General features: G+C 34.0%; 1 protein-coding gene across 2 annotated transcripts in view; it reads right to left on the bottom strand.

Annotated features, from left to right (window-relative positions):
* The window catches only part of CTTNBP2NL (CTTNBP2 N-terminal like), a 54,137-nt gene that overhangs the window by 24,125 nt on the left and 17,246 nt on the right, over nucleotides 1–12,766 (bottom strand). The gene's annotated exons all lie outside the window — the stretch shown is intronic.

Here is a 12,766-nt window from a genome sequence, read left to right on the forward strand (position 1 = left end):
TTTTGTGGAAGGGACATATTTCTAAGTCTTTCTAAGGAAGTGATTTTCCATATAATAAAACTGCCAATTCATTCTGTAAATGCCTTATTTCTATAAACATTTTAGCAAGCATACAAGATGGTTTCTTCCTATCTTCCAAATTATTTCTACTGAACTGACACACTAAATGACAGATCATGGGTTTCGGTTTAGAAGCAACCTCTTTATCTTCCTTTGCTTCTTGTCTCTTTTAGGCGCAACTAGAAATAACCTCTGATTAATCCCAAATCACAAGGCAAACACATGTAAGGAAGACACAATAAGAGGAAGTCAAAATAACAGGAATAAGCTGTTTCCCTTTTTTATTTGTTTTACTTTCAGGCTGAATAAATGCAATGAAATTTCTCACTGCTGTAATCTTTTCTGAAGCTCTTCCCTAACTGCTGGAGAACTGTGTGTTCTCTAAATAAGTACCACTTTACAAGCTGAATTCCCCTTATCTTTCCTCCAAGGCATAAAAACAATGAAAACAAAAAGCCACATATACAAAAACAGACCCCACAGGAAGATGTCAGCAAAATGAGAAATTTGCTTATTCTTCTGGCACCTTCACTCTTGAACCCCCCTAAATGCTACTTATAATATTAATGAAGACACATGAGAAAAAGTTGTATAGTAAGTAGCTGATACCAGACAATTATTTTTAAGAGCTAGCTGATACAGATGAGTTTCAATGTTTTTATGAATGGAGCAAAGATGCTTAATCACTCAAGAATGCAGTGTGCTAGTTAGGCGTGGTGGCACATGCTTGTAATCCCAGCAATTTGGGAGGCTGAGGAAGAAGGACTGATTGCAAGTTCCAGGCCAGCCTGGGCAACTTGGTAGTGAGAGTCAAAAATAAAAAGGGCTGGGGATGTAGCTAAGTGATAGCATGCCCCTGGTCTCAATCCCCAGTACTGTATTAAAAACAGACACAAAACAACAACAACAACAACAACAACAACAACAAAAAACAAACGAACAAAAAAAACAGGCTTCTTTTCATGATACGCAATTTATAAATGACCTGCATATATGAACAGTTTTTCCTGCTTATTTTGGCTCTTTTCTGCTAGAGTACCCACCACTGACCTGGTACTTCTCTCTCACCAACTTCATGCCCTTTCCAGGGAAGATCATTTTGGGAGCTCCTTCTATTCTCAGGGAACCAAGCCAAGGGAAAGGAAGGAGAGGCTTTATGAGACATATTTCTGCCTTTACCAGCTGCAATTCGATACTTTTTTTGTTTTCTATGCACACTGTTTTGAAACTTACTTTTTTTTTCACCTTGAAGAGTGTTCCATAATATAAAGATCTTATTTTCATTTACTTATTTCTTTTTTCTTTCTTTCTTTCTTTCTTTTTTTTTTTTTTTTTGCAGTGTGGAAGCTTGGAGTGCTCTATCACCTAACAACATCCCCAGTCCTTTTTTTATTTTGAGACAGGGTCTTACTACATTACTGAGGCTGGCCTCAAACTTAAGATCTTCCTGCCTCATTCTTACAGTTGCTGAGATTACAGGGGTGAGCTACTGTGCCTGGCTATCTCTAGATAGAAATCTCTATCAAAAGAGTTTTCTATTGTACAATCATACCATAATTTCATTGACCAGAACTCTACCAAGAGATACTGATGTTGTTTCTAGCACTTTGTTTCTATGAATAATGCTGCAATTAATAGTGCCTTATTCACATACTTTATTGTACAGGCCTAAGAACATATGTGGCATAAATTTCTAGAAGTGAAATTATTTCTAGATAGATGCCTATTTAATCTGATAAATATTGTCAAATTTTCCTTATTGAATTTATGTACTAGTGCCAGTTTCTCTTCCCCTTTAAGGTTTGTAAAGGAACATACATTTTATCTTTTATAGTCAGATCCTATGGTTAATTTAGCTGAATACAATTAATCTTAAAAAAAAATTATTCGGAATTGAAATATATAAGCTCTAGTACTTTCATGTAAAATGGGTATTAAGACATCTACTTCTCAAGAGAATTCAACAAGAAGATATCACACAGGGAATCAAAGTGTACACTGTAGAGAGCTATACAAAATTCTAGCTCCTCTTAAGGAATAAACTTTTATTTTTTAAAAAATATTTATTTATTTTGAGAGAGAGAGAGAGAGAGAGAGAATTTTAATATTTATTTTTTAGTTTTCGGCAGACACAACATCTTTGTTTGTATGTGGTGCTGAGGATCGAACCCAGGCTGCACGCATGCCAGGCGAGCGCGCTACCGCTTGAGCCACACCCCCAGCCCAAGGAATAAACTTTTAGAAGAGCTTCTGACTTCATAGCTAAGGAAAATTCTTTTGGAATTTTATAAGGAACACATTTAAATAAATCTTGTTTCTAATTTCAGGATTTGGCAAAATGAAACAAAGTGAAATCTAGATACTACACACAGCAATTCAGAAAATTAAAGTTTGCATTTTAGACCAGTGTTTTTCAAACTGTGGGTCATAACCCATTAGTGAATCATGATACCATAGTTAGTGGGGTCACAATAGCATTTAAAGAAAAATAAAGTACAATAAAAAGGAAAATATTATTCCATAATGTAGTACCATATAAGTATTACAGTATAGTAAAATATAAAGTTTATAGATTTTAGTAAATTTTAGTTTTATCTGGATTGTGACAAAAAATAAAATGTATTTCTTTTTTTTTTTTTTTTTTGAAACTGGGGAATCAAACCGAGGGCTTTGCAAATAAATGCAAGGCAAACACTTTGCCATTGAGCTACATCCCAGCCCAGTAAAAAGTATTTCTCTCCGAAAGACACTCTTTTGATTCTGGAATAAAATGGTATATTTATTAAAACATTTTTCTTTCTCTGAGCTCTGTGATCTTTTTATTGTATAGTTTTGGAATTTAGGTTGGTTTTTCTGAAAAAGACAATTGAGCTACTTCAGGAAGATTGGAAAGGAATATTAACAGTGTTAGAAACAATAAAAAAAGGAAAAATTGAACTATAATTTGATTAACTCTAATTTCCCTACAAAGTAAATAATACATAGCTAAAATATATTTTTAGGAAGATATATATGTATGTACACATATAATTCTTCAATTGAGATTCAACAATATTTATTTTGTGACTAGAGACATTATGTCATTAAAAGTTCTTCATATACATCATATTTTAAAGTAGTTACATAATATTCCACCATGTAAATTTATCACCTAATTCATGTAGCCATTAACTAAGAGTTTACTTTTTATATAAAACAACATAACTGTTATTGTGACTGTTTGGGGATACTGGAAATATTGCAATTAGGAAAATAATTTAGCTACTGAACTCAGCAAAATTTTAAAAACTGCAGAATTCTAGTTTCTAAAAATCAGAAAAAAAAAAGCTCTACTTGATCTCAGAGAAGGTTAATAAGAAAAGATGATAAGGCTGTCTTTTAGATAATATTTCAGACACAAAGGAATGACATAAAAATCATTACTGCTCAACAGATACAGAAAAAGCATAACAAAAATCCAATATTCATTCCTGATTTAAAAATCTAAGCATACTAGAAATAGAAGGGAATTTCCTCAACCTGTTAAAGAGTATTTGTAGAAAACCTGTAGTTAACATTTTACTTCATGAAAAAAGACTGAACATTTCCCCTCTGATACCATTAACAAGACAAAGATACCTCCCATTACTTCTATTTTACAATGTACTGTAGGTTCTAGCCAATATAATAAGACCATAAAAATAAACAAAAGGCATCTGGATTAGAAAGAAATAAATAAAACTGCCCTTGTTTGCAGATATGTTTGCAGAAAATCCAATGGAAAGAAACTATTAGAACTAAAAGGTGAATTTTAAAAGGTTTTAGGATACAAGACCAAAACACAAAAAAATCAATTCTACTTGCATAACAGCAATATTTAATCAGAAATTTTAAAATTTAAACCATTCATAATATCATAAAAATAAGAAATACTTATGGATTCATCTAAGAAAAGATAAAGATATGAGACACCTATTAGTTGAAAACTACCAAATACTTCTGAGGAAATAAAGGAAAACTTAAATAAATGGTGATATATACCAAATTTATGGAATGGGGAACACAGTATGGATAGGATACTATTTCTCCCCAAATAGATCTATAGAATCAGTGCAATCCCAATCAAAATGCCAACAGCATTTTGGAGAAATCGACAAGCTGATTCTAAAATTCATAGAGAAATGAAAAGGATCATAAATAAGTAAAACAACTTTCAAAAAAAAAAACACAAATTGGAGGACTAATACTACCTAATTTTAAGCTTTACTAAAAGGCCACAGTAATCAACACAGTATGGTAATGGCATCAAGGTAGACAGATAAATAAAACAGAGTTCAGAGAGAAACCCACAGATATACAAATAACTGTAACAAAACTGCAAAGGCCATTCTACAGTGTGAGGATAGTCTTTTCAACAAATGGTGCGAGAACAACTGGATACCCATACACATACACAAAAATGTAAAAAAATTTCTGTTTCATATTTTTTAATCATATAAAGAAATTAACAGAAGTTACATCACAGACCTCCATGTAAAACTTAAAACTGTAAGGGATAAAAAAATAGGAAACTTTTCTGATCCTGGTTTAGGCATATTTCTTGGTTATAACCCTAAAAACAAAAGTCCACAAATAAAAAATGAATAACTTTTAGCTGGGAGTGGTGGCATATACCTGGAGTCCTACACTACTGGAGAAGCTGAGGTGGGAGAATCACTGACTGATGTGCACAAGTTTGAGACCAATCTGAGCAATACAGTGAGACCCACCTCACCCCACCATGTCAAAAAATTTAAAAAAGAAAAACTGCTCTTCAAAAGATAGTTATAGCTGGACATGGTGGCACATACCTATAATCCCTCTATCTATCTATATAGTTGTTTTAAGTGAAAAAAAAATTTTTTTCAACATAATGTTTGTGAAATGGCTAAATCAAGCTAACATATATGTGTAACATCATATACTTATTTTTGTGGAGAGAATCTTTAAAATCTATTCTCTTTAGTAATTTTCAACTTTAAATATAGTGTGGTGGTACATGCCTGTAATCCCAGCTACTCAGAAGGCTGAGGCAAGAAGATCATCACAAGTTTGAGGCCAGCTTTGGCAACTTAATGAGACCCAGTTTCAAAATAAAAAATAACAAGGGTAGGGGGCATAGCTCAGTGCTGAAGTGCCCTATGTTCAATACCCAGTACCCCCACAAAGTATACATTATTATTAAATATTGTTTAATCCCTGCTACCATCCTCCCAACAAAAAATTCTAGAAAATGTAAACCATTATCTAGTGGCAGTGAGCAGTGATTTGGGAGCAGGGGTGGGACAGAATGAGGAAGGTTAAGCAAGAGGGGTTACAAAGGAGCACAAGGAACAATTGTGGGGTGATGGATATGTGTTACCTTGATTGTGGCGATGTTTTCAGGGAATACATACATCAAAACACTGATTTATATATATCAAACATATGCAGTTTATTGTATATCAATTATACCTCAATAAAGTTGTTTAAAAAACAAATATAATAAGGTGCTAAATCAAACAACAGAAAAATAAACCCAAAAATCATTTGGAAAAAAAAATCAGTTCTGCTAAAAAGGCTTCTAAATTACCCCTGTATTTCCTGTTTTCATTATAAAAAATAAAGGGGACTATAATATAACATTTGTTCCATGCCCCATAGTACACCCTTAATGGTTGCTGCCTGTCTCAAAACATATGCTTTTGGTTGCTGGGATGGGGATAGAACAATTTGAAATCATTAATTCCACAAAGAAAAACAAGCTTAAGTACAAACATTACCAATAACAACAAACATTTAATTGAAAAGTAAAAACTCTTTCTTATAAAGCAGGATATTTTATTAGTATTGCTTACTTTACCAAATATACCTTTGTTTCTAAAGGGATGGACTTTGAAAACTTATGTTCCAATAATAATTAAGAGTAAACAAGTAGTGAGCACCTATTTAGTATTTGCTCTCATTTAATCATCAGAGTAACCATACCATTTTACATAAAAAGCTCAGGGGATAAAATAACTTTGTCTACAATCACACAATAATTAAGTGGCAGAACACAATCTTAGGTCTGTCTGACTTGAAAGTGTATGCTTTAACAGCTACATTTCATATTCTGGTTGATAGTTTTGTAGAGTAGGTTTCATATGGGGACTCAGAGTAGTAATAAAAAATTATCAACCAATCTAACAATAAAAACACATTAAAATATGACCACAAATATTTGGCCACTGATTAGTTAATTGTTTCATAATAAAGATTATGAATGGGAATCTAAAGACTTCATCATTCTATATTTACTTATTAAAATTCTGTTTGTTTCCTAATCTCAGTTTTAAACTAGGTAGAAACTGGGACTTCTTAGTTAAAGCTTATGTTTATATGATCTTTATAAAAGATTTATACTACCCATCCTAATCCTAAAAGCACTTCCTAAAAGCCATCTATTAAAATGGAATCATTTTCAATCAAATAATTGTTAGATCGAGGCTTATGGGTGCAAAAGAATGCTGCAGACTTGAGTATATTTAAGACAATCATTCAGATTTCTCATTAAGCAAGCTAATATGTGATTTTTTTTAAAAAATGCTCTTATGCTTTGGATGTGAGGTGTCCCCCAAAAGCTTATGTGTGAGAAGAAGGTGTGAAGGAGAAATGACTGGGTTATAATCAGTAAATTAATCCCCCATGAGATTAACTGAGTCATGACTCAGGAGGCAGGGGGTGTGTGGCTGGAGGCAGTGGTTCATTGGGGGCATTGCTTTGGGGTATATATTTTTTGTATTTGGAGAGTGGATTCTCTCTCTGCTTTCTGATCACCATGTGAGCTGCTTCCTTCTGCCATACCCTTCGACCACGATGTTCAGCCTCACCTTGAGCCCCAAGAAATAAACGGAGCTGGCCTTCTATGGACTTAGATCTCTGAAACTGTAAGCCCTCAAACACTCTTTTCCTTCTTTAAAATTGTTCTGGTTGGGCCTTTTAGTCCCAGCATCGAAAAAGCTGACTAAAACAAATGCAAATACTCTTTGACAGGCTTATTAGTATATGCAATATATGATGACTGTTAAATTCTATTTTATCTTCCTCATTTCAGACCAGCCTTTATAATAACCTACTTACATAATAGATACAAGGCTATGTATTTTTCTCCTCCTTTTTTTTTTTTTTCTATTTCGAGGTACTGGAGATTGAACCTACTGGTACTCCGTCACTGAGCAGCCCATTTTACTTTTTATTTTGAGACTCTTCTCGTTAAGTTGTCCGGGTTGGCTTAGAACTTGAGATCCTACTTATTTTGGCTCTTGAGTCACTGGGATCACAGACATGCCCAGTTTGTATCTGCAATATTTTTGAGCCACATCACCTTCCATGATGACTTTTACTTTGTTCTATATATTCTATATGTAGTGTCATAATGTCCTTATTATTATTTCAAGAATATTTTCAGCAAAAGTCAATTACATATTGTCTCAACATAGATGTATATGTACATTTAGACTTTTAATTTTTTTTTTTAAAGAGAGAGTGAGAGAGGGGGGAGAGAGAGAGAGAGAGAGAGAGAGAATTTTTAATATTTATTTATTTATTTTTAGTTCTCGGCGGACACAACATCTTTGTTGGTATGTGGTGCTGAGGATCGAACCCGGGCCGCACGCAGGCCAGGCGAGCGCGCTACCGCTTGAGCCACATCCCCAGCCCAGGCTTTTAATTTTTAATCCTTGTTTTCTTAAAAAAACAAAACAAAACAAGAAAACTCCTAACAGGTAAACTTATAGTGACGTATTACATAGTCCCATACTCCAGACATATTCTAACTTTGTCATGTCTACATTTTGCCTGTAAATCTTCTTGCTTGGGGAATTTTATAATGGCCTTTGGCCAAAACCCACAGAGTTTTGTTGTAAGCTTTAAAAGAGTTATACTTGTTTTATGATAGAGGCATCACTAGAAAGGAATTCAAGACTCTTAAGTTAATTCTACATGAAAGTTGTAATACCTTGCCATTTATCATATGTATAAGAAGTTTAAAGAATGCTTAGTACCTATAAACAAAGGCTATATTTTATTTGGTCACAACTTGATATAGCTTTGTATCAGATCTAAGATGTGCAGATGTAATATATAATATACCCAATGTGGATGATTTAAAAAATAAAAGTATTTGATCTAACTTTTAATAGCAGTCAAATCTATTTTCCAGTTTTTTTTTTTTTTTTTTTTTTTTTTAATTTCTTGTACCGGGGATTGAACCCAGGGGACCTGAACCACTAAGCCACATCCTCAGCCCTTTTTATTTTTTTATTTTGAGACAGGGTCTCACTAAATTGCTTAGGGCCTTGTTAAATTGCTGAGACTCATTTTGAATTTACAATCTTCCTGCCTCAGCGTCCTGCGTCACTGGGATTACAGATGTACACCGCCATGCCCAGCTTATTTTCCAGATTTTAAAAGTGGCTTTTAAGGTTCCCTGGTCATCCTCTGTAGCAGTCGAACCACTCTAGGAATCTGTTTTCTAGATTTGCTTGGAATTAATGAACTGAGGCTTTCTCTGAGACAGTTCATGAGCAATGTAATTTACTTTCATTGTACAGGGGATTCCTCTAGTGTTCTCACTTATGAAAATAAAGTGGCTAATGGAAGACTTCTGTATTTTTCTCTGACATGATTGATGCCTTCTAAAACAGAAAGTCACTTTCATACAAAGTTCAATTGGGACTGAATACAGTATAAATGGTCTCTGTAATAACTGAACTTCAAATATAGGAGAGGCTGAATATTACATTATTTTCTATTAGCTGCCTTGGTTCTAAGCCAAATATGCCCTGGCTGTAACCGAAAAGTAAGAAGGCTTTGGGGGAGAAAAAAGAACATAACTTGGGGACTCTAGAAGGGCATAGCTGCAATCTGGTTCTTTGCAGAAATATTGGAAATAAGAATAATGCTCTTTTACAATCCTAACTTTATAGGTAGGATCCACTTAAAAATTATGAAAACTTTATAATGTATCCCTAAAGAAACCTTACTATTTATTGAGAAGCAATGGTTAGCTTATATGATTTTGTTCAGAGATACAAGGCAGAATAAATTTTATGTCCAGAAAGATAAAGAAAAGAAACAAAAATAAACAGGACTGCCCCCCGCCCCCCATCCCACCTTACTGAAAGCAAAACAGAAAGGAAAAACCAAAGCCCTTTCAATATACTAAACATGAATTAAGAACTAATATTAAAAAAGAAGAAATTTAGTAAGATGACATATTAGTACAAAAAAGTCCAGTAGGCATTTACTGATAAGCAAAAGCTGTAAGGCAGTTAAAATCTTAAAACATTACAGCACCAAACCAAGCAAATTAAAACAAAACAAAACAAAACTACTCCACAAATAAAGTTAGATTTCATTCTAACTTTAAGAATCTGGTATGGCAGTTATTTTCTAAAGGATGAAGGCAGCTTTAACACCAGCTGCTGACAATTTTATCTAACAATAGATTGTTTAAAGATGTGTCACTTCTGGTGCTGCTATTCATTTCGCCTAAACTACATAGAGGTTAAGCCTCAGTATAACTTTATCACCTATAGACCATATGCAGACTAAAGACAACATTTGTGAATGATTCTAAGTGGTATCTTATATCAAAATGTTCAATTATAGTTCTTGCTTCTGTAGCTGCCTCTCCAACTTGTCAGAAGCTGCCTATAGTAACTAAAATTGGATTCATGAAGAAAAAATGTATTTTAGGAAAACATGTACAACAAGCACCTAAGCATCTGTTAACATTAAAACCAGAAGGCAGTATTTTGCAGAGCACATAAGAACAGTTTAAAATTTAGGAATTCACAACATTCACTTTGAATTATCATGGAAGTCTTTAAAAGCAACAGATCATGATGGCACAATAATTTTATTTGTTTAACAAATATTTGAGGCTGGGGATGTAACTTAGTGGCAGACATGTGCTTATTACCATATGCAAAGTCCTAGGTTAAATACCTAGCACCTATATAACAACAACAAGATATTTACTGAGCACCTATATGCCAGGTACTGTGCTCAGTGCTAGGGATATACGTTAGTAAAATGGACATATAAAGCACTATAGGTTTGTACAGTTTCTAAAGCTGAGAGAGTAATTATATTGGTCAAACTATAAAAGTGAAAATAAGGTCATCCTCTAATTTTCCCATTATGGGTCCCACTCTCAACCCTCTCCCCTGCCCACTATAAGGGGATTAAGGCAGGAAAGATCAGAAGAAAGTTGTTCAATTCTCTCCCCCTTTTTCCCCCCCTCCCCCTTGCCCCTCATAACCTCTTATAATTTTGTGTATCATTGTAGGGCAGCAGAGGAGGTAGAAAGGGAAGATGGGAGGGGAGGGGAGGGGAGGGGGGATAGTAGGGGATAGGAAAGGTAGCAGAATACAACAGTCACTAATATGCCATTATGTAATAATGTGAGTATGAAACAGTTGTGATTCTGCAATCTGTATTTGGGGTAAAAATGGGAGTTCAAAACCCAATTGAGTCTAATGTATGAAAGATGATATATATGAGCTCTGTAATGTTTTGAACAATCAATAAAAAAAATAAAAAATAAAATAAAATAAGGATATTATGTTCACCAAAAAAAAAAAAAAAAAAAAGATCAGGAGAAAGAAGTGAGAATAACAATAATAGAGGCAAGGATTAGGAAAGAACTCAAACTTTCCTTAATCCTTTTTTCTTTTCTCTTCCTTGATCAGATAAACATGGGACAAGAGATGGGAAGGTGTCTGGTTTAAGCAGGTTAGGACTACTGGTAATACTAAGATTGGGTTTTGAGACATGACATATAGTTTTCAGGAAAGAAAGAAATCACCAAGAATGAAAAAAAAAGGAAGGATGTGAATATGGCAGAAATGTGTCACCAACTGGAGTGAATGTTTATATATCTACACATGTTGGCAGGGAAGTCATTAAGAAAGTAGGAACTGTTCAGGACACACTAGAGACATAGATGTCTGGCAGTCACTGACTGCTCCAATGACATGGGGTACATGACATACACTGAGAGGATATAAATAAATGGATAAGAAAGAATAAATAGTACACTGTTGAGTATTTGTAATATCATGCAAACTGTAAAGTGTTATATACCAATACTAATTATTAATCATTTATGCTACTTATTTATTTATTTGCTTTGGTGGTCCATGAGACTGATCCCAGAGTCTCACATATGTTAGGCATGTTCTACCACTGAACTCCAACCCTAGCCCTAGCCATTTATTCTTATTACAGACAAGGAAATTTTGCTCCAGACATACTGAATAACTTGATCAAAGTCACAAAGCTATGCTTAATGGCATGACAGACAGAAACTCAGGCACTGAACTTTAATATATGTGACTAGGCATGTATTAAAGCCATAAACATGTGATCCCCAGGGAAACCATGAGACATACTCTACTCCTTCCCCCTACAATATCAGAAGGACATGCCTTACGTACTCTGGAGAAATGAAACAACTTAAGATCACTTATCACATATTACAAATCTACAAGGGAAAGCAAAAATTAATAGTTTTAGTGACTTGAGGTATACCTAATTAGAAATATCAGTCCTTTTCAGTCAGCCTTAAAAGATATAAATTAGGGGTTGGAGTTGTAGCTCAGTGGCAGAGTGCTCACCTAGCATGTGTGAATCACTGGGTTTGATTCTCAGCACTGCATACAAATAAATAAAGATACACTGACAACTTAAAAAAATTAAAAAAATATAAACTAGGGCTGGGGTTGTGGCTCAGAGGTATAGTGCTCACTTAGCATGCGTAAGGCACTGGGTTTGATCCTCAGCACCACATAAAAATTTAAAAAAAATATATATAAACTAATGTCACTCCAATTTACAGAAATAACAGGTTTAGATTTTATTATTTATCACAATTACAACCTCAGCGTGATCCAAGAAAAGACTACCCAATTATGACCAAAGGAACACACATAAATCAGTGTGGAAAGGGGAAAAAAGAAAAAAAACCTGAAGAGATGAGTTTTGTTTGAACTCAATTGAACTGTGACTGTTAGCTACTTAGAAAATCACTGACTCTCTTATCCTTCAACCATGGCAATGGAAGAATGATCTTTGTTGCTAAAAAAACAATAAAAAACTTATGAACACTCATGAAATATTGATATGTTCCTTCTATTCAATAAAGAGCTAGGAAAATTTTGAGAAGTACAGTAGAGCACTTCATAAACATTAAATCAATTTTAAGATGTATATCAATATAACCTTTTATATAAAAATTCCCTTGATTAATAAGTTGCATTTTGCAGGGACTAATGTTTCTTTAGCATGCTCAAGTCTCACCTTTGGCTAGTTCTCCTAGCCTTTTGGGGGAACATCTTCTGTCTACTACTCATACAGATATACCCTGAAGTTCGTCTTCTGCTGTCCAAATATGCTTGCAAGACTCAACGGGATATAATATACTTTCAAAAGTGTAAAGAACTCATGACATTTGAAAGGGATTATGCCCTCGCTTTTTTTTTTTTAAATATTTTTAATTGTAGATGGACACAATACCTTTATTTTGTTTATTTATTTTTTTACTTGGTGCTGAGGATCAAACCCAGCGCCCCATATGTGCTAGGCAAACACTCCACTACAGAGCCACAACCCCAGCATGCCCTTGTATTTTTTAAACAGACTTTACAGAGAGTTTCCACAT

The sequence above is a fragment of the Spermophilus citellus genome (genome assembly GCF_964194105.1).
Source record: "Spermophilus citellus genome assembly, chromosome: 9".
Lineage (NCBI taxonomy): Eukaryota > Metazoa > Chordata > Mammalia > Rodentia > Sciuridae > Spermophilus > Spermophilus citellus.